The sequence below is a fragment of the Macaca thibetana genome, chromosome 4 (assembly GCF_024542745.1).
Source record: "Macaca thibetana thibetana isolate TM-01 chromosome 4, ASM2454274v1, whole genome shotgun sequence".
Classification (NCBI taxonomy): Eukaryota; Metazoa; Chordata; class Mammalia; order Primates; family Cercopithecidae; genus Macaca; species Macaca thibetana.
In genome coordinates, this window is record NC_065581.1 from 14,782,847 (window position 1) to 14,788,846 (window position 6,000).

At 49.7% G+C, this 6,000-nt stretch overlaps 1 long non-coding RNA gene across 2 annotated transcripts in view; it reads right to left on the bottom strand.

The window, feature by feature from the left end:
* Positions 1-5,797, bottom strand: part of LOC126953738 (uncharacterized) — a 110,056-nt gene extending 104,259 nt beyond the window's left edge. For both annotated transcript variants that reach the window (XR_007725336.1, XR_007725335.1), the window contains exon 1: positions 5,613-5,797. This is a non-coding gene — a long non-coding RNA (uncharacterized LOC126953738). The remainder of the gene's footprint in view (positions 1-5,612) is intronic.
* Positions 5,798-6,000: the final 203 nt, after the last annotated feature.

A 6,000-nucleotide genomic window follows, 5' to 3' on the forward strand; every position in this document is an offset into this window, starting at 1 on the left:
TGCCTGGGCAGAAATCTACCTCTGCTAAAAAGAAGGGATTTCAGAAAACATGAGAAAACTGGCAAAGCCACAGCATGAAGTGACAGAGAAATGTGTAGGAACGCTCTGAAGCCAGAGGGGATCTCCAAGGACATGAACCCAGGAAAGAAAAAGAATAATTCATTGAATTCCTCTAGGAGCAGGACAACGGAGCAGTCTTAGCCTAACAGAGACTGGACGGTGTGTAGGGATTATTTTCAGCCACAAATGAGGGAGGGGACTTGCGGGAACTTCAAGGAAATCTATGAAGGGGAACTGGAGAGTGATACAAAAGCCTGAGTTAAATTGCATAAAGAATAGTTTGCAATTCTACATACCTATCATTTGCCAAATAGTTGCAGAGTTGGCCCCAGGAGATTTCCATATGTTGTGCTAAAATCGCATTGGAGGCTGACTGAGCATTTGTGGCTTTTCAGAGATGCCAGTTTTGGTGAAGGGGTTGGGGGTTGCTGGGGGCAGTCACCTGCATCATGCAAGGATATAAATGAATGATATCAACCCCAGGGCACAGAAAGCAGAACTGTGGGGGCCTCTGGGTCTTGTCCCTCCCCACTGCCACTCCTGCACACCTGTGCTAGCAAACACTCCAGATTCTGCTCTCTGGGCCCACCCTGAGCCTGTGCTATTCCTTGACTTGTAAATTTTAAAACCTTTTCTTTCTTTTTTTTTTTTTTTTTTTGATACAGAGTCTTGCTCTGTCATCCAGGCATCCAGGCTGGAATGTAGTGGCACAATCTTGGCTCACTGCACCCTCCACCTCCCCAGTTCAAGTGATTCTCCTGCCTCAGCCTCCTGAGTAGCTGGGACTACAGGTGCCCGCCACCATGCCCAACTATTTTTTTTTTTTTTTTTTTTTTTTTTTTTGTATTTTTAGTACAGGCGGGGTTTCACCGTGTTAGCCAGGATGGTCTCCATCTCCTGACCTCATGAACTGCCCGCCTCGGCCTCCCAAAGTGTTGGGATTACAAGCATGAGCCACTGCACCTGGCCCTAAAACCTTTTCTTTAGCAGACTGAAAGACCAAGTCATCTGGAGTCCACCAGCCCTCCACTCACTTGTGTACAACAGTTTGGTCACAGCAGAAACATCCACCCTGGCTCGTGGGTAAATATCCCATAGGACAGAAAAAATGACTTCCTCCAAGGGACTCAAGGGCTCCTGATAATTAGACAAGAGAGTGGAGAAATTCCTTCCCTGAGCCCCTGATTTCAAGGCCATGGCTACATTCATGCTAAGGTATGTTTTCTCTCCAGAGAATCAGGGAGAAATCCCACTCCATCCCACCACTACAGGCTCCGGCTGGTCAGCAGAGCTGGGTGGCGATGCCTTCTCCATCCCCACGCCTGGGGCACAGGGAAGGGCAAGGAAATTCTCAGAATGATGCAGCATAAGACATGATTTCTCCACGGATCCCAACCTCCCCTTTCATGGGTTTCCAGTCCTGCCTCCTGTGCTGCACTCTGCACCCCCATCTTCGCAAAGCCGTCCCTAAGTCACACGTACCATGGAGGAGAGGAGACGGGGTAACAGCACTGTGCCTGCCGCCTGACCACAAGCCCAGGCAAAGCTGTGGTTTGACCCACTTGGGGTGGGCAGATGGCTCTGTTAATGGCTGTGTTCCCCTCGGACCGCTCCAAGCCCTAAGGCATGAGAGGGAGGATCTGTCAGCACAGGCAGCTCATCCACCTGGCTCTCACCACCCCGTTTCAGCAGGACTGAAGGACCGCAGTGCACTTTTGTTTCTCTGTACACTCAAAAAGCTCAGTGATGTTTATTTTCCTTTGCTCAGTCTCCTCCTTTCACCACCAGGACAGTGTGAAGTCAAAAATCTGTGCTCAGCACAAGACACAGCAAAGAAAGAGGAAGGCACAAAATATTTTCTCCAGCGTGCTGCCTGGGGAGCCTGGCCTTGACTTCGACATGTGCTGGAGGTGTGGTGTCCAAAGTAAACCTTTTGAACTGTTTTTTTGGAACCTCCAAAAAGACCTTGCACATCAAAGAGGATCTGATCCCCCACGAGGTGCATTGCAGGCATCATTAAGCATTTTGCATGAATCAAACACCTTCTGAAAAAGAAAGGAAGCCCAAACTCAAAGCACATGGCCAGCCAGTGGCCCGGACCGCAGGCAGCCCCAAGCACATGCTTACCACATGGCTTCGCCTGGTTGGGTGGAATCAAACCCTGCACAGACACAGGGGCTTCTCCATCACAGGAGTCACTCTCTGTGCACTCCCAGGCTGGGATACAATGGGGCCGCTTGTTGGAGCAGCCTCACGACCCCGGCCTAGGCCCGCCTCAGGGGAGCCCAGGCAAACTCTGACTCCAGTCACAAGGGGAGCCCTGCTGGGCCGCCCCACCCCAAACGCTGAGGCAGGATGCAATCTGGAGCTGAATACAGAGTCCAGTGTGAGTCCTTGGCACCACGCCCAGAAAGCCACAGCCACGGCGATGGGCTCGGTGGAGAATTCCAGGCTCTGAAAGAAAGCAGAGCAGGGAACAGAGCTGGAGCCTTGAGCCTCTTCTGTCATCCTCCCTCCTGGAATTCATTCGGCTCACCACAGGCAGCTGCAGCCATGGGCAGAGCATGAGCTCAAACTTCAGAGGCCACAGTTGCCCAGACAATCCCAAAAACTGATGACACATTCTTGACCTGCCTAAGGAGGAAGGAGCTTTCAGGCCATTTCCCAACAGCTGTGCTACCTGCACAGTGGCAGCCATCCTTTGAGGGCAGTGGTAAGGGATTCGGAAGTCACTTGTGTCCTCTCGATAACCTTCGAAGTGCCCGGGAGACACCAACCCTCAGATTTCACTGGAGGTACATACAATAGTTTTAAAAACAAGACTCTGGGCTGGGCGCGGTGGCTCACACCTGTAATCCCAGCACTTTAGGAGGCCCAGGTGAGTGGATCATGAGGTCAGGAGATTGAGACCATCCTGGCCAACACTGTGAAACCCCATCAGTATTGAAATACAAAAAATTAGCCAGGCATGGTGGTGCGTGCCTGTAGTCCCAGCTACTTGGGAGGCTGAGGCAGGGGAATTGCTTGAACCTGGCAGACAGAGGTTGCAGTGAGCCGAGATCCTGCCACTATACTCCAGTCTGGGTGACAGAGTGAGACTCTAAAAAATAAATAAATAAATAAATAAATTTTTTTTAAAAGCTGCTATCATTCCTGACAATTGCCTTTTTAAAAGTCATCTTCTCTGGTTAGCAAAGTTCTAGGTTCAGGAAAAGAAAAATGTTTAAAACCACTAATGCAACCTGACTCGTAAGAGTTTTAATTAGCAGTTCCAAAACTGTGCACATTCTGAGCTTTTAATTAATAGGCACAATTTCCATTGCATTTTACTTCAATAAGAGCTATATAAAACCAGTGAGTGGGTGACATTCCATTCAAAAAAGAACTAGAAGAAGAAGGGGCAGGGGAGAGTTGAATTTGGAGGCACAGAAAAGGCAAATGAGTCTCATAATTCCCTAAATTATGCCTTTATAAATAAACATTGTCATCTACACCTCTCACTGGAAAGCCCTTCAGCTCATGCCCAGTCAACCCCTGGAATCATTTTAACACACTGACACCCTGAACTGTGGGCCCAGACAGTGGGAATGCCAGCCAGATAATCCTTCCCTCATTCCACAAATACGGACTGAGGATGCTACATGTCAGGTACAGGCAGGTACCAAAGATACCAAGGTGAGAGAGTTGGTCCCCATCCTCCAAGGAGCTCATAGTTTTACAGATGATCACATAAGGGAAAAAACAATGCTCAATGTGTAGATCACAGGCACCTCAGGGGCAGAAACACTGTCTCATTCATTCTTGTACTGCCGTCATCTAGCCAGGGTCTAAGCAGAGTAGGCAATTATTAAATGTCTGTTGAATGAATACCGTGTGAAAAATGTGTGCCTCCACACATACAGTGGTGCAGCAAAGCAGGGCAGGATCAACCCTGCTTGGTGGGGTAGACCCAGAATGACAGTTTCCTGTCATGCTAAAGCAAGGCCACACCAGTAGTTATCCATGGCATCTGTTCTAACTGCTCAGAACCCAATCAGATGGGTGGTTAAATATTTTTATTATCATCCACCTGGAGAAAGGTGAGATCCCAGAGCTGGATCTTAAAGACAAAATGAGAGTCTCTTAAAGTTGGGAAGGACATTCTGGACACAAGGACCAGTGCAGACAACATCAAGGAGACCTAAGCTTTGCCACACAAGTTGGGGACTGGGAAGAGGGAGGCTGGATCCTGCAGAGCCTCCTCTACTGTGCAGGGTTGCTTAGACTTTATCCTGAAGGCCATGAGGGGTCAGCACAAGGCTTTCATCAGGAAGAGACTTGAACACTCTGATGGAAAAAGAGACAGATCTGGGAAAAGAAACACTGGGAGGCTTTAGAAATAGGCAAGTAAAAAAATGTCAGAGTCAGAGGTAAGACAAGGGCAGAAGGGATGCATGAATACAGGGATAATTGGGAGGCAGGCTCTCCTTACACAAGATGCAGGAACGTATTGGAAGCGGAGGATGAGAGAAGAGAGCTTGGGCAATGGGGGAGGCTGGGTTCCACTAACATAATACGAAGCTAGCCCGGGTAATGGGGCAAAGGAAGTGAGGAGCACTACATGGCAGGTGTTGCTTTTGCTGGGACAGATGGAGCACCCCGGGGGTGGGCCCTAGGGTTCTAAGAGCTCAGGCAGATCTGTCTGGGATTTGCATGGGGTGTTCTTCCACAAAATCTCATACACACACACACACACACACACACACACACACACACCCCTTCCAGAGATTTCAGAATGTGGCATTCCCCTGATAAGAACATTTCCATGTTTGATGAAAGCCTGATGCTAATTCAGAAGACGCCACGGAAAACAGTGCACAATTAGGAGGCAGTGATGACACCGAAAAGTTAGAGTTCTGATAAAGCTGACTCCAGAAAGACTGTCAAATAGGGAGAAATGCTCAAGCTTCATTTCTCATATATGTTCTCAAGAGTTCAGAAAGAAGCTCTGGTGCTGTCAATAACCTCAAGGAACCTTTTCCTCCTTTAAAAGAAGAAATGCTAAAAGAAACCTCCTTAGAACATACCATCAAAGCCTTAGTCTGTGTTCGTTGCTCAGTCTAAACCACTGGCAGGCTTCCAAAACAATGGTGGTCCCACCAGACATCTACCTGTTGAATTCTAAACAAGAAATCCTGAACGATCGATAGATGGACTGCCTAACTAGCTCCTTCCCTTCAGATATTTTTCTTGTGGTCCTGGCTTCCCCAAGAGACAAGAAATTCTTAGTATACCTTCACCTCAATCAATCTACCCTGGATTCAATGAATCTGTTTCTACCTGGTGCACTCTGTAATTTCCAGGTGGAGAATAAAGCCCCCCAAAATATTCAAACCTATATGGTTGTAGAACAGCCAAAGAGACCTTCATCATCAACTTGATCTTTCATTTGACCTGCCTGTGAATTAAGTCAGTCCTGATAGTCTCATTTTACTACCTGACTGGAGCATGGAGAGAATAAGCAAGTCGTGTTACCAAAACACCAGGGGTTTGGTGTAGAGTCTGCTACTCACCGCACAGAAAGCCAATCACTGACATTGAGACGTGACAACGTGCTAGCAGCCCTCGCTCTCGGCGCCTCCTCGGCCTCGGCGTCCACTCTGGCGGCGCTTGAGGAGCCCTCCAGCCCGCCATGGCACCGTGGAAGCCCCTCTCTGGGCTGGCTGAGACCAGAGCCGCCTCCCTATGCTTGCGGGGAGGTGTGGAGAGAGTGGCGCAGGTCGGAACCAGGGCTGCGCGCCGCGCGCGCGGGCCAGCGCGAGTTCCAGCGGGCGCGGGCTAGGCGGGCCCCACACACGAAGCGGCCGGCCGGCGCCACCGGCCCAGGGCAGTAACGGGCTAAGCACCCTCGGGCCAGCAGCTGCAGAGGTTGCGCCGGGTCCCCCAGCAGTGCTGGCCCGC